The sequence below is a fragment of the Condylura cristata genome, unplaced genomic scaffold (assembly GCF_000260355.1).
Source record: "Condylura cristata isolate star-nosed mole 26May11 unplaced genomic scaffold, ConCri1.0 scaffold00010, whole genome shotgun sequence".
Classification (NCBI taxonomy): domain Eukaryota; kingdom Metazoa; phylum Chordata; class Mammalia; order Eulipotyphla; family Talpidae; genus Condylura; species Condylura cristata.
Window position 1 is genome coordinate 56,052,285 of NW_004567111.1, and position 17,188 is coordinate 56,069,472.

Sequence of the window (17,188 nt, forward strand, 5' to 3'; positions counted from 1 at the left end):
GAAACATGTCCTCATTTGGGAGAGCACAGCACTTTAGCAACAGCATCTGAACACTATGGATTTTGCCTCTTTGTCACTTTGCTAGTGAGGGTAAAGTAAAGGAAACATTCTGGAGCTAAAGTTCAATGACTACAGGTCTCTAGTGAAACAGGGTTAGAAATGAACTTCCCAAAGTTAAAATGTAGATGCTCTTTTCACATTCTAGAATATTCCAGGTACATAAGTTTGATGTATTTGATGTAGTTTGATGTGCTTCTGCAGTACATCAGAAAAGTTCTTGAAATACTTATAAAAAATACTAAACCTGAAGAATGAGTAACAGTGCTAGGTGTTCATAAATCACTACTTCATCATTCTAGAAGATTTGTCTTTTAACATTGCTATGCATTGCTAGAAGAGATATTTGGTAAAATATTTAAAGTAAATGTATTTAGGATTTAGATTTCCTCTATTGCCTCTACTATCATCACTCACTAGGTATATCATTTTTTATCAGCAACTAAATCTTGGTGCTATTGCAAATATTAAATTAGACGATAGTTGTTAAGTGATGAATATATATATATACATATATATATATATTACAGAGGATGTTATTATCATTATTTCATCAGTATTACAAATTGATATTTTATATATTATCCTAATCCATCTTCAGCTATCTAATTTATGGGGGAAAAAGCAAGGAGATTGTTTAGCACTAAACGGGACAATAGTGCAAGATGTCACTCCATGGTTATGAAAGCATGGCCTTGCCAAGTGTGTAACTTTGAGGTGTTCTGCTAAATACTTCAGAAATCTGAGACCCAGATCTTCTGAATCATAAATCTGAAGCTCAGGAATCTTTCCCATTCAACATTCTGATATTTAGAATTAAGTATCAGAGAAGTAAAAGTTTTTATTTCTTGTTCTGCTTGAGGGGAAATGAATCCTTTAGAAGGTTCTAGACACAAATTACAAGGCATCTGTTCTCTTGACATATCAGTACAAGAGGAGAGGGTTTCTTGTACTCACCCATCAATTAATGCACTTAAGTAAGCTGAACTGCAGGAACCATCTGGAATGCTGTGGTGGGAGTCAATTCAGTCACCATGTGTGTATGGTCTGGAGTTTGATGTTGTCAATTAGCATGAAATTGGGCCACCAATTACTTCCAAAAGCAGGGCAAAAGTGGGTGAGGTGCTCATTTGTCCATTCAGAGCTTTTCAAAGTGACACACACCCATATCCTGACCACATTTTAAATTTGCCACAGAGAAATCATAGACCTGACAGTCATGAAGTCCCACAATCCAGAAGAGATGAGATTTTCAGGAACATGTCTACAATTTTTACCCACAACAATTCATTGTTTACAGACCTTCATACCTGGGAAAATAGGCACTTAAAAGCTATTGAAATAGAAGCCAGTCTACTTGACACTCTGCTCTGTAATCAAGTACTCAGAGTCCTCTCTCACCTAAGACCCCTTCTGACTATTGTTTCATGGCTTATTCTGCATAGATGATGAATATATGGATATCCACAGTCAAGAAAATTAAAAATAAATAGATAGATGATAGACATTCTATTATTCTTAAGTACACATATTACAAACTTTATGGAAGTCAGAGAAACACATTCTTCTTCTTCTTTTTCTTTTTATATTAGTTTTCATTTTGCACATTTTTTTCATCTCAGTTGTAATCCCCATGGGCTTCCCACCACCAATTCACTTGTGTGCCATCACCACAGTCCAGTGCACTCTTCCCACCTCAGTTCTGATTTTCTTAATATGTTACTCTGGAAAACTATAGTCCCAAGAATTAAATTTTGAAGGGTTTAGAGAAAAAAAAATCCTTATAAAAGGTTTTAATAATGAATTCTTCATTAAGCTAGGACTTAGAACATTCTGGATGTCCTTTCTCCCCTGAACCACTGTCATGAAAGCATCTTGCTCTAACACTGCCCCTGTGCCACTGGAGAGAGCAGGGTTGGAAACGGTAAAGGAGATATGTGGTTTGTGCACTGCCACCCACCCACCCCCAGCAGCCCTGGCTATTTTGAAAGATCCCACATGTGATGCATTTCTAAAATCAGTGACCAGCTTACAATATGTTGGTGTTTCTCTTAACTTAATATTGGAGACTTTAGGAGCTGACTTATCCCCTTTCCGTTAGCTTATTATAGTCCTTGTCCCCACGCCTACTCATACCTTTCTGGAGCTCTCCAAACCCAGTTGGCATCTGCTCTGTTCCCCAACAGGTCATATTCCTACTCAAATCCTCATCCATTTTCTAGAATTAGGTTAAGGCCAAATGTCTCCTATACTAAACAAAATATCTCCCATCTGAGATGACCAAAACAAGCAGAGGACACAATTCCCATAAGAACATTAATTTAATTGCTAAGGCCAGCATTCTATCTCTTCTGGTCTAAGCCATTTTCACGAGAACAAGAGCACTGCCTTGCTAATTTTTTAAGGGGATCATTTATATAGATAGATAGATAGATAGATAGATAGATAGATAGATAGATAGATAGATAGATAGATAGATAGATAGATAGATAGATTGATAGATGTATAGATATATAGATAGAGAGAGAGACCATAATTGCAGCTGTAAATGATTTCACCTGTGTCAGAGGATTCACTTTTAAGTTCATTTGAATAGGAGATTATAGTGCATTGTCTTATGATCAGCAACAGATCACTGGATTTCCATGACCCAAGTCATATGGAATCTTTTTTTTTTAAAGTATACCATTTACAAAATACCTCAACTATGTTTAAATCATTGAACTCTCGGTTTACACTTCAAAAGCAGGGAAAACTCAGTGCCTTTCTTTTGTTCCTGGATAAAAATAGTCAAATGAGTCATGGGGAAGGACAAAGGAAAAGGCATTCATGCCACCAGCAAGCAGCGTGACTACTATGGTAACAGAGTCACTGCAGTAGCTTCTACTATTCTCACTCCAAGAGTCAAAGTGTTACTGTCATCCTTCCACTACTGAATCTCACAACACCACAGGCAGTGTTCTGGAAGCATTAGGGGTACTATTTAAACAGTGTAATAATCCTGAAGAGTAGAAATTTTGTCCCCAGTTAATAGATGATGGAAACTGCGGATCAGAAAGGCCAACGAAACCTCTAGTTAACATGAAGAGGAACAGATATGATTCCAAAGTCTTTGTGCTACAACATTTTCCAAATAAGCAAATGTCTAAGTATAAAATCCTCAGGGAAGATGTTTAAAAAAGACTAAGAATATTGTAGAACCAGAAATAATAGGAAATCAGTCATAAAAATACTTTGTTACCATTTCCCACATAAAAAAATATTGTAACTGTTACAGAGTAGCTCAGAGTGGACTGGGCCACCTGTCTGTGGGGCCTCATCCGCGTGGCCTCACCTGCGCCTGCAGCCTCACAAGTTGGTTACGCTGCAGGCGCACACTGCAGGCGCACACAAAAGGGTCAATAACACGTTTATTTACATAAGGGGAAAGGAAGAGGAAACAACCCAGGGAAAGAGAGCACGATACAAAGTAAGTGGAATACCTTGCGGCTAGGCTGACTGAACACACCAAGTCACCCGGACCTGAGAGCTGTTTCCCAAGCAATGGAGCCAGAGAGCTTGAGATGCAATTGCGCCCTATTTATCCCCCCAAATGTCCCAGAATCCATTCCTGCTAGCTCCGCCCTTGGGTCCTCACAGTTCTCTCCCTGGTACTGCTGGGAGTTGTAGTTTCCAATCACTGGAGTAAGGGGCAGTGTCCAAAAAACTGGAGTAGGGGGTTGAGTCCACAAAACTCTGCAGAGTTCCTTTGGGACATCCTTCTCCTTAACATAACTATCAGATCAATTTCATTCAATTTCATATCACAAGTAACAAGGTATAAGTGAAAATAAATATTTTCCTTCACATAATTTGATAATATGATTTGTCTTTCATTTGGACTTTAACAAGCTACTCTATTCAGATAATCCACAGATTACTCAATCTCAGATTATCCACATAACTCCTAAGACTCAGCCAAAAGTAGACCCTCCCTGGTGGCACAGCGCATTGGGACACAGCACTGCAAGCTGGCCACAACCGCTTGAGTGCGAGTTCGATCCCCAGCCCCGGAGGTGACCACATGGCTGGCAGACCTTTCCTAGCCTGCCCACTGCTCCCCTCAGCAGTGTACCTCATCGATCTGCCTGTTCTGCTCCCCACACTATCTGGTGAATTCTCTCACCACCTTTGCACTTCTGGCTTGTACTCCAGTTCTGTATGCATAAATAATAAATAAATCTTAAAAAAAAAAGACTCAGCCAAGAGTATTAATTCATAGATTTGAGGATAATTACTCACTTTTAAACATCTAAAAATATTTCTCCCTACCTACAACACCAGTTGGTGAACTAAAATTTCCACATTCACATTAACTGTTTAACTATCTTTAAAAATCAGATGACGCTACCTAAAATACAACATTTTAATTGCCGTATTTCTTCCAAACTATGATTGTTTCTTGTGTTTTAATACAGTGATTGACTGAGTGATGAAACTGGAGAGTCAACACTTGCACAACAAAATTATGACCCATGGGAAAAACAATTGAGGAAAAATTCATCATCTCAGTCAGAAGAGACATAGCAACTGGTGTCAGGGCCTCAAGAATCTCATAAACCAGATTCAGACCCTCAGTCCATCCCTGTGGACTAAATGGGGGGATTACATGGACTATAATTTCCTCCCCCTGCCATCTGACCCTTTGTGCTGTTTCTCAATAATGGGAAAGCTTATACTTGATTCTAGAGCCTTAGGACACCACAGAACTCTGACTGATATATGAGGGCTGTTGTTAGAAAGACATACAATTACAGAAAAAAAAAAAGACTAGGGAGCCATGATGCATGACAGTTCTTGTTGACTTCAGGAAGTGGAAGAGGATTTCAGTTCTTAGCTTTGTGCTGCATGACATCACAAAAGTAGCCAGAGAGATTTTCTTGCATGATGTCTGGGAATAAGCAGCCACATGGTCTTCACTTCCCCTTCACACAACCAAGAGGAAAGTGATAAAAATGAAGGTTTTACTATAGATGATTTAACCTCTTATTTTTTCTACAACTTATCTTCTAGTTTCAAAGATCATTTGATTAATTTTGTAGAATAAATCTAGCATTGTTAAACAAGGTCACTTGGTCCATTTTCAAACTTAAAAGCATTGTCACCACTGCAGTTTCTCTCTTCATATATTTATACAGAACCATTGTTTTATATCTTTGTTAATATTTTGACAATGTAAAAGTTCTCCCTACAGTTCTGCCCATCATAGCTCCCACAAACAAAGCAACCACACACCTGTTCTCTTTCCCGTGATTCCCTTTCTACCATTTTCAAAGATTGCTTTTAAAGTTTGTCTTTGTTTGACCACTTTGCTTCTCCATATTCTGCATCTAATTAAAACCATCCAGTGTTTCCCCTTCTTCTTTTTGTTTATTATTTTGTGTAGCATAATCCCTTTCAGCTCTATACATGCTGCCACAAATGGCATGATTTTATATTTTTCCTCACAGAATAATATTCCATTGTGTATACATACCACATCTTCCTGATTCACTCATCTGGTTTTGGTCATTTCGATTGATTCCATATCTTGGCTACTGTGGAAAAAGTGCTACAGTGAATATTGGAGTTCAGGTTTTCTTTCAAATTAATGTTTTTGTGTTCTTTGGGTAGATACCTAGTAGTGAACATGATGGGTCAGATGGGTCAGACACTTAATAGTCTTTGAAGAAAACGCTACACTTCTTTCAAAGGGTTTGGGTCAGGCTAATTTCCCACAAACAATGTAGGAAGGTTCCTTTATCTCCATAGCTTTACCAGCACTTGATATAATTTCTATCTGCATTAATTTAGTGTTATTTGTCTTGTAGCACAATATGTGATCAGTAAAAAATGTTCCATGCACACTTAAAAAAATACATATTCTGTTTTGGGGGGTACAAGTGCCTATAGATGTCTATTGGGTTCACATTGTCTCTTTGTTTGTTTGTTTGTTTGTTTGTTCTTAATTATCATGTCCCTGTTCATTATACTTTGTCTATAAGTGAGAGTATGGTGTTGAAGTCTCCTACCAAAAATATGGTTTTCCCAATATTTATTTTCTGAGTTGATAGCTATCACCTAATATATTCCAATGGTTCTTCATTTGTGAGTTTAGGTTGATGAAGGCTATGCCTTCCTGGCGTATTGTTTTTTTTTTAATCATTATGTAGTGTCCACCCTTACATTTCATTACCTTTTAAAAATGTAAATTTATTTTATCTATTATAAGCATGGCTGTCTCAGCCTATTCTTGAGTTCTTTGAATTTCATTTTAATGGGCTTGCTTGAATTCTACATCTGATAGGAAGAACAGAACACCCATGTCTTGCTTGGTCTGGATATATGTCCTCCATATGTAGTGTCTTATTCCCCTGCAGACTTCTTAGCCATCCCTTGTGTCATTTGATTGTCTTAATTTTCTAGGGCCCTCACTTCTATGGTTTTCTTTCTGTTGTACATGTCACCAACACTCTCACACTTGACCAAGGCTCTGAACAGAAGGGAGCTGGGGGTCACTGCCATATGGGCCCTTTATGGCCTAGACAGGGCCTATGTCTGCTCCTAAGGCAATGCTGGCTTATCCCAAGATCAGGGCTTCTTATAGGAGAGAAGCTAGGAGCATTCTATGAAGCACAAGTATTTGTGAAGCCTAAACTGGGTCCTATGTCATTTCTGAAGGTGCTGGTGCTGAGCTACAGGTGAAGGGAACTTCTCCAAGAGTGACCAGACTGAGTCCTGTATCTGCTCCTGATGTGTCACTGGCTTAACCCAGAGCTGGACTGTTCTGACTGGAGGATGGCCAGGATACACCATCAAATGGCAGTTCCCTGTGTGGCCCAAACTGGAGCCTGTGTCTTCTCCTGAGGCACCACCGACTTAGCATACAATTAGAGTTCTCATGGGAGAGCAGATCGGAACCACCTATGAAGGCAAGTCTCTGTGTGCCCATTCATAAATGTGTTGGTGTTGAGCAGAAAATTAAGAGAGCCCCCCTAGGGCAGCCGTGGGTCACCAGCAAATGGGGGTCCTATTTAGTCCAAACTAGAGTCTGCATCCACACCCAAGGTACTACTGAGTTCACCATCTTTCTTAGTTCCAAATACCCACCCATCCAAAAAAAGTAACAACCTCAAAGAGACATCTCTGAAAATCTTTTGTTCTAACACTAGCAATACCTATAGTCATTTTTATAAGATATTTTAAAGTTTATGTAATATTTTGAAATTTATCCATGAATCTATAAAAACACAAAGAAAGGTAGTGTTTAAAATGAAAAAAAATAAAAATGCTCTGTTGAGTTCTTCAATTGTAAGCTCCAAAGAGTCAGAGTTCAAATAACTCCCATATAGATTAAAATTTTGTGGGGGTTACTGGAGTCAGTTTCACAGGTCATCAGAATCTTAGACATGGGGAGATCAAACGAATGAAGGTGTAGGCCAAGCCAGTCATAACACACACATAAGGCCCAGACAAATTTTAATTAAAAATTACTTAAAAAAGAAAAAAAAATGAAAATCCAAAAAATACATTACCTGAGCATAATGAATGAGTGTAGCTTTGTTAGAAGCCTCTAAACACAATAAATTTAGTAAAACAAAAAAGACTCTGAGTAAAAATTAAAAAGAATGAATTTTTTATATGAACGAGTCATTATTCTATGAGACTTCCTGCTGACTGAACAATTTCACTGACTAGTCATTTCTAGGCTGAATGAGAGCACATTCTTATACAGCATTTAAGATGTGCTGAGTGTCTTGCTAATAACTGCATGGATTCTCTCTCAAAATCTTCATAGGTTATGAGATCAAATAATTCCAGAAAACTAGGGGATGGAAAGAGCACTCTTCAGCTGATGGAGTAAAGTGACCAAAGCCATATCGGATGGAAAAGAAGGTTAGTAGATTAATGAGTCCTGAAGAAAATGAATGGGAGCTTAGTTTAGCAGGTAGATTCTAAGGCTTCTTGAATGTTTATCCAAATAGTCACCTACATCCAATTTTAAGAGGTAACTAAATACCAGGAATTCAGCGTAATTCATGGAATAAACTAGGCATTTGAATCCCTTAGTTTCCACACTGTCAGTATGGAAAATGTTATCATTATCATGATTGTCAGTCCTCTCCTATAAAAAAAAATACTTATCTCTCTCACTGTCCTCTCCCCAACCACTCTTCTAATGAAAAGGATGCACAGAAAGAACATTTTTTCTTTTCTTTGACTTCCTATTTTTTTCATTGGTTTATAAAACTACATATATTTCAGCAATATCTAGACCCATGCACAAAATTTCCAGTACTATTCATCATTATCAAATTGACCCTACTATCTTCTCTGAAACCCTCCCTTTTGGTAACCACAATTTTGTTGGTAGAATGTTCGTGTGTGTGTGTGTGTATGTGTGTTTGTTCTCTTAAGCTTTTTTTCTTAAATTCCACATATGAATGAAATCATCTGGCTCTTTTTTTTTTTTCTTTCTGTACTGTCTCACCACACATACGCCATTCAAATTCTATCCACATAGCTGCAAAGGGCAAGATTTCATCAAGGGCAAGATTTCATCATGTTTCATTGATGGTATATATAAAAAAAATGACTAGAAAACAAAAAGTGTTATCAAAGGTGTGGAAAAGGAACTCTCCTACCTTATTGGTGGAGGTTAAATTGGTACAGTCACCATAAACAGTATGAACATTCCTCAGAAATTTTAAAATAAAATTACCATGTAATCCAGTAGTTCTACTTCTAGGTATTTATCCTAGAAGAATATGAAAACATTAATTCAAAAGGATACATGTGCTCTTATGTTTATTGGAGATCTTTGTTTTTAGTCAGCATAATGCTAAGCTTCCAAGAGTGGAGTAAGAGCTTTTACACTCAGTATTCCCCAAGACAGCCCCCTTGTGCAGGGATACTCCCACCTATGATACCCTTTGCCAGCACACAAGCTCTCCAGCACAGCCTATACCAACTGCTTCCCCAACAATCTTCCCAGCAGATCCACAAGACAAAGATAATGTGTCCTGTGTGTCTATGCTGGATGCTCTGCTAATGCCTACTGCAAAGGGAGAGGGGAAATCCCATAAAATTCATACAAAAAGAGAACAACTATTCCTACCTTAACAATAAAACAAATTTGGTTTTGTGTAAAATAAATTATTCCTGGAAAATAAACTAAGTAACATTTTACTAGGGTTTGTCTTATCATTTTGTATTTTGATCTTTGGTTTTATTTTACAAACTGGTAAGTATAAAGTATTCTGAATATTAAACATACTAAATAAACATTCGCCACTCCTTTACTGAGTATAAAATGATAGTTTCTGGAAGAAACAATTAATGCTGGTTGGTACAACAGAAGGTAATATTATTACAACATTTCCCACCCATACTAAGTTTAGTATATTATAAATGACTCAAAGAAAGAAGGTTTTAATAGATGCTTGTCTGGGTCACTAAATGTTAATACCTACAGGATATAAGAAAATGTCATCCTTCAATTTTAAGTAATTATCCTACTTTTACTTCATGTGTCTACCATCTTATTAAGTCTGCATGAAATGCATAATTACAATGCAGGTGAGCTTGCTCTTCCAGTGTTCACAGGAATGTCTCCCATCAAGTCCCTGTGAGCTCCTTGAGGGCAGAGCCGGGACTACTCATCTTTTGCCACCCACTCCAAATGCAATGCTTGCAACCTGACATGCATTCCACCAATAATCACTAAATTCGTCATGGAAGAATATCCTAATCATGTCATCTTCAGTCATATTGCAAGAGGAGAATAGGCAGCTACCAGGTACCATTTCTTCTAATGGACACTCAAACTCAAACCTTCTTGGATCCTGTATTGGACTGACCACTCCCCTCACCCAAATTCCAATTTTCAACTCCTTCCTATCCCTACTCTGCTGACATCCTGGAGCAATACTGCTTTGATATCTGAGGATGGTTTCTACCATCTGCAGAATAAAGTCCAGATTCTTTTACATGCTCTAAAACATTTTCTTTCCATAATCAGAGTGAAAACTTACAATAACAACACTCCCAGATAAGATAACACATCAAGGATTGTGTCAAGGGGGCATGTAGGTTTCCCTCTGGTGCATGAGACTTCATAGCACAAAGAAAGGTGTGAATACCTAAAATACAATTAGCAGATAAGAAACAATGTCATAGCCAGCAACTGGTAGGCCTGACTATTGCAACAGGAGATGAAGAGCAGAGAAAGAGAAAATAAACATCATTCACCTTGGGCCATGCTTTCATATAAGATTATGTGCTTGATGGTCACAGAAAAGAAGCTCTAGACCATCAGACTTTGCTGCATTCTTAAGTTCTTCATTCCAGAAATGACTAAATAAAAGCTTCACTGATGTGAAGAAATGCCAAGGTGACTAGTATAAAATTTAAGCATAACTCTTATCAAACTACACAATACCCTCTTTTCTTGGTCTATTGATATAATAAAAACCATGAAACTATGAATGAATTCTATTGTTTGTGGAGAACAATAAGTGTAAAATTATTCATTCTCTCTGTCCGGCTATTCTCTGACAGAGAAATGAGGAAAATTCAAGTCAGACACTTCACATGAATTTCATCTAAAAATAAGTGAGTAAGAGGAAAGTGAATAAATCCTCACTTTTCTCTGCTTTCTCCACCTCGTGCTTTGTGTTAGTTGCAAGAACTATCTCTTTTCATTTCCACAATGTTGATTCTTAACTTTGGTGAGAACACAGCACCTTTCTATATGCATTTACCTCAACAAATGCAGATATTAACATGCTTTGGAGATTGGTTTGAACAATACTGATACAAAGTTAACTGAAAAAAGTTTTGGTGAGGGAAAGCTATCGTAGCTGCCACGATTTTTGTCTACTTTGAGAAACACAGGGGCAGGTTGCTGTAATCAGTTTATTTATGTATCACAATACCTGATAGGGGAAGGGAATCAACTGTAACAAATTTCTCCAAGGCATAGCAGACTAAAACAACAGATATTTACTTATCACAGTGCTATTGGTCAGGAATTCCGGAGTACTTATTCAATGTTTCTGGCTGAGGGTAACTTATGAAATTGAAATCAAGAACTCAGGTGAGTACAATAGTCACATGAAGGCTGGAAGCATGTAAAGAAAAGACTATAAGTTCAAGAAAGTGTACACACTACGTGGTTGGAGCATATATTGCTGGGAAGAGGATTGGGGACAGAGGACTAGCATCAAGAAAGGAAGGTTTCCCCTAGATGACATTGCTTCTAAATGAAAGACTTTTCCTTTAATGTCAACTCTGTGGGTACTGGGGAGCAATTTTGGAAGCAGAATTATCATGCTATATCTGGACAAGTTGCTGGAGGAACTTCTGGCTCTGTAGAAAACTGAACAAGTGTGGATTAGATAAGAAAGTAGAAGTCTCTAATAACAGCCCAAGGAAAACACAGCACCTTCAAAGCAGGAGTGAGGAAAACAACAGAAAGCATTAAAACTCAGGGAATGATTAGATGTTACCAATGAAGCAAAGAGGATAATTGCTTAAGAACAATTTGGCATAAATATGGCCCTAGCACTTTCTCCTAGTACTTGGCCAGGGATAGTGTTTCTGGGGGGCCTTTTCTGTTCCTCCGCCCCCCAAAAACTGCTGCTTTGCAAACCCTACTTCCCTAAATCCTTGTATGGCAGAAACAGTATGTTATTGATCACTCAAAACATTTCTTCAAAACATACTCTTTATAGTACATGTATTTATGGATAAAATGCTTTAAAATCAGTAAAACCGACATTGATCTCCTTGGGAAAGTAGAATTATCCATGGAGAGCCAGAGCTGGCACCAGATGCAATGAATTAGAGCAACAGCTTAGCTCCTGTGTTTTGAACTTCGAGACTCATGGAGTGAGTCAGCCAGGAAGTGGAATCACCAGCAGGAGATGTGAGTCAGGACTTCGGTTAGACAATCATTCCATAAGTGTCATCCCACCACCACTGGTTCCTCTGGATTTCACTAAACAGAAATTCCACCCCACCTCAGACCCAAGCTGCTCTTTTCCACTTCAAGATTGCCTTCACAGTTTGTATTTTCCTTTCTTAGTTGAAAAAATAGCATCTGGAGTGTAGAAATCCTACAGTTGCATTTGACTTGTATCATACAGCCTCTCAGGAATGGCCTCAACCCTCCACTGTCTTCCATCTTCCCAAGACTGTTCTACAAAAGGTCACAGTTCCAAGCAAGTAAAGAAAAAGCCTCATGATGAAAGGTCAAGTCCCTACCACCATCGAGCCCCCTCTCTATTTAGCCAAAAGTCTGTCAGCTTTGTTGATTTTTCCAAAGGACCAATTTTAGGTCTCATATCTTCTCTCTAATCTTTACTTAATCCCTTCTGTCCACTTTAGGTTTAACTTGTTCTTTTTCAGGTTCCTTAAATTGTATACAATTAATTTCTTAATTCAACCTCTTCTTTTTTAAAGGACTCATCTACAAATGTAATTTTCCTGTGATGGCCACCTCTGTGGGTCATGGCACTAAGTTATGCTAACTTCTCCTTGGTCCTTGGAACTCATCCCACTGTGCAGAAAACAGCAAGAAGCAGGATGGAATACAAATGGTTATCAGCCAGGATTTTCTCTAAATTAAAGCCTTTTCAGAAAAGTCAAATATAGTTGTAAGTTGAGTTCTTCTTTGCCTAAAAGAGAACTTATTTTTTGCTCTTGAAATTGTAGCAAAGAAGACATATTTTGAAAGGACTTTTACAAGTTATTGTGGTACATGTGAGTACATCAAATATAAAACACAGCATAGAATAGAAGTGAATGAATTTGTGGTAACATTTCTTAAGGCAAAAGACATGTTTTACAGGAATCAGGAAGAACTGGACAGATTCCTCTATCACCTGGGCCATTCCTATTTCCAAATACTGCTAGAGGAGGGAGGTCACTGGACCCTCACCCAGGCCATGTCTCCATGAAGCCCAGGCTGCTCAGCCAGTGGGGAAGCTGTGGGAAAACATCCATCAGTGTGTGTTGTAGGCCCATGATTGGACAGAAAACCATGAGCCAGTGCTGTACAGGATGGGGCTGGTACTCCCAGGGAGACATAGATGCCCTTATCTTTAATCCTAGCTAAATGTCTTTTGTAGCACAGTAAAACTGCCCAGAAAACTGTCAGGTAACTTGCTGGCAAAGCAAGTCAAGCCCTCAATACCAGGCCTCCATTGGTTTGGAATGTTGCTACGTTTCATTAAACAGCTGCCTCATTTCATCTAAGAGGTGGCCGCATTTCAATGGCAAGTGAAGTAATTCCTGTTTATATGAGCAGTTGCAAAGAGTTTCGGAACCCTTTGGCATGGAAAGCATCTTATAATACATCATTACTTATTTCTAACAATAGTCAGAGTGGGATGAGGGATCTCTCCCACATATAAGTGTGTATGTGTGTGTGTGTGTGTGTGTGTGTACTTTGAAAGGCGATAGTCAACCAGGACCAACTTCTGATGGGTCCTCCGCTTTTATCCAGTTGATTACAGCACAGCTGAGAATGTCACTTTAATGGTGAGACAAATCTTAAGGTAATCTCTTGGAATGCGTATCTGATGAAACAAGGCCAAAAAAAAAAAAAAAATGAAGCTGAGCAATCATCTACATATTTACTTGCCTAGAACAATGGAAGTCAGCGTACTGGAGAAGAATTTGTTTTATTCAGGCATGTAGCCATTGTGGTCATTATGAGTTGATGAGCCCAAGTGATTGTGAAAGTTAAATTATTTCTTTCAAAAAGATGGCTAACAAAATGTTACTAAATTTGGCATATTAATGCAAATCAAAACTATGAATTACTTGATCATATCTCATAGTTTGATGTTCATTTCTTCTGAAGGGACAAAATTATTTCACAAGAAGTAGTTCCAAGTGTTATTAAAATTGCATTACAAAAGAGAAAACTAAAGCAAAGAGCAAGTGAGTAATCCACTCTGTCACAGCTTAGTCACAACAAACCTAAAAATTTTTCTCTCCTCCCTTTTCATCCACTTTTTCCCCTGAAGGAATAATGCTCTCATGTAAAATTTCTCCTTTGCTTTGTTTTTATGAATTTTCAGGTTCAGAGCAATTCATTATTCCATCATGAAGTAACAAGGAAAAAAGAAGTGCAAAATAACAAAAAATAAGAAAATTAAGTCTTTGATAAAAATGCAACACAAATTAACTTCTAGAAGTAATGGAAAACAGCATTACAAAAGGAGACATTTCTTTTGATGATAGAGCAAATCACTTACCTTTCCAATCAGTCCTAACATTGTGAAAATGCCTGAATTCCAATTTTCATGAATTCTGTAATCTGAAGTCATTTTCTTCAAAACAAAAATGAAAAATCTTCCTTTAATAAATTTTAGAAGCATACATCTCAAATCCTTCAAACCAAGAATAAACACCTATTTTTAAAGACTGCCAGGATAGGACTTTTGCTCACATCCCCTTTACAAATGCAATGAAAGGCATTAACCAAAACACATTAGTATAAAAATATTTTTGATTGCAATTAAAAAGGAGTGAGTCTTGCAAATGTCTGCTTTTTGCCTTCTCATCTATCTCTTGCCCTCATCCACAACTCTGAAAGCAGCAACTTAAAAGATCTCAGAATGAAAACTGGGTTCAAGGCCAATAGGCAAACTTTATATTTGCTTAGCAAACATCAAAGGGTGAAGAATGTGTTGTCTTTCTCTGACCTTGCAAGAAGGTTGAATATAAAATAACAACCTTAGTCACCCTGTAGAACTACAACATTGAAGCCACTTCTCCTGGAGCCAGTAGACTTCCCTTTTTTGTCCAAAAAGGAGCAGTCAGTGCCTTGCAGGGGGCAACAGGCATCTTCTATTTCATGGCAGCAGGCCACAAGGTCTAAGAAAGAAAGTGCAGTGCAGCCTGGAATGCAGGAACCCACCTTCGTGTGCTGATCCCCCTTGTAAGCAACTGTATGACACAAGTTTAACGCTTCACCTTCCAAACCTCTTTTAGAGGAGGAGCAGATACTAGCAAGGTCAATGTATGAAATCTAGGTTTCAAATGCAGGAAGCTAAAGCGTCTTTGTTCTCTGTGCAAGAGATGGCAGGTCCTGCCAGGACAGACCTGTTTCCTGCTACTTTACTCCTTTCCTGCACCCTCTGAACCTTATTTTGTGGTGCACACATTGTGCTCCCTCTCCTAGATGGTTTTCTCACTTCTAGGTAGAGTGACAGCCTGAACCCCTGCGCCCACTGTCCTCTGCACTTCCCTCTCAAGGTCTCCAAAGATCAACTCCTGCCTGGCTCTGAGTGCTCCTCCTGATTGCAAGGTAACCGGTCTCTAAGTGCCAAGTGCAGTAATGCCACTGGCCTCCACTTACTGAGACCCCCATCACACATTTCCTCATCGCAAGAACCAGTGTGGGCAGACCAGACAGGGGAACAAGCAGAGAAGTTAACCTGCTTAAACCTGAAGTGGTTGAGCATGAATTGAAGTTCAGAAATTCTCCTCTGAAGGTGGGCTCACTAATACCCATAGACACAGGGACACATTTATCCCTGGAGCTTAGGCAGATAGCTATTGTGTGTTGCAGGGAGCACAATCATCCAGGGTTTGCAGATTTTCACCCAACAGGTCTTAAAAACATTGTTCCCCAAAAATATATTTTTACCTGTGATCACCTGAGGCTGTTATGATTTGCATTCAAACACATCCTTGCTTTTGTGACTATATCTGCATTTGGGGTTATGCCATCATTTTGTTTGTGCTTTCTTTTACAGATATTATCCATTTATTATTTTTCCAGAGTTAGATGTGTTCTTGAGTCTTCTTTTGTTCTTCCAATGACACTGTCTGGATGTTCTTGCAACAAACCAATTAAAATCTAGATTTGGGGCCCTCCCTGGTGGCGCAGTGGGTTAAAGCACAGCACTAAGAAGCTAAACTCACTTCAGCATGAGTTTAATTCCACAGGGCACAGCAGAGCGATCCTGACTCACCCACTGTTCCCCTCAGCAGTGCACTTCATCAGTCAGCCTGTACTGCTCCCCACTCTGTCTCTGGTGAATCCTCTCACTGCCCCTGCACCTCTGGCCTGTACCCCAGTTCTGTATGCATAAATAAATAAATCTTTAAAAAAACTTGGTTTGTCTGTCATTCATTTTTTCTGTGTTCCCTTGATCCACACCGCAAACACCTTTATGGATTCTCATTAGGGTGATTCACTGTATAGATGCACAGCATTTTTCTTTTTTTACAAATATCAATGTTAGAGTACTTGTCTAGGTAGGAATATGTCAAATAAGACTGACCACAAGTTCATTCTTAACGAAGCTGGGTAATAATTGTTTCATAATACTTGAAAAATATCCACAGTGAGAAGTTTAAAATGATATTATTGAGTTATGATAATAACTTTTTTTGTGCTAAGAAACCAAAGGCATAATATTCACTAAACAGCTCTTACACAAATCTTTCCAATCTTGGAAAGTAGTACAGCATGCTCTACCTGGATGTCCACGGGCATTTCCTTCAGAAGGATGCAGTGAACGTTGTAGGAAAATGTCGACGTTCACAATGGCAAAGATCCAGGTAAAGCAGCCAGTAGACAGGACACAGGCCATAAAGCCTCAGCACCTTGCAGGCAGACCCTGTTGGCATTTGGCTACAACAAGGTACAACCAGTGGGCTGCTCTCACCCCCAGAAAGTCTGTTTTTAGGGCTCAATTCTGGGAAAATACTTGATCTATGACCAAGCCACCCCCTTTAGGCTCTGGGCCCGACGATGTATTCAGACATAGGATAACTTCAGTAGAATTGCTTCTATAATTTTTGGTAAATTACTTTCAAAAGGAACCACTCATTTTGGCTTATTTTGTTGCAGTCTTCAGTGGTATCTGCCAGTAGCACAACAATTAGCTACTGCAACCTAAAGAACTGAAATAAAACTAACTTTAATATTGCCCAGAATTGATATCACAGTGAGACAATTGTTAGATGCCAAATCAAAATGCTTAACGTTTTGTTTTGTTATTAATTTTTCTCACCTTAAGCCTGTACAGAGATCATAAAATGTGTGGCACATTGACTTTTATCAAAAAAAAAAAATTCCAATTTTCAT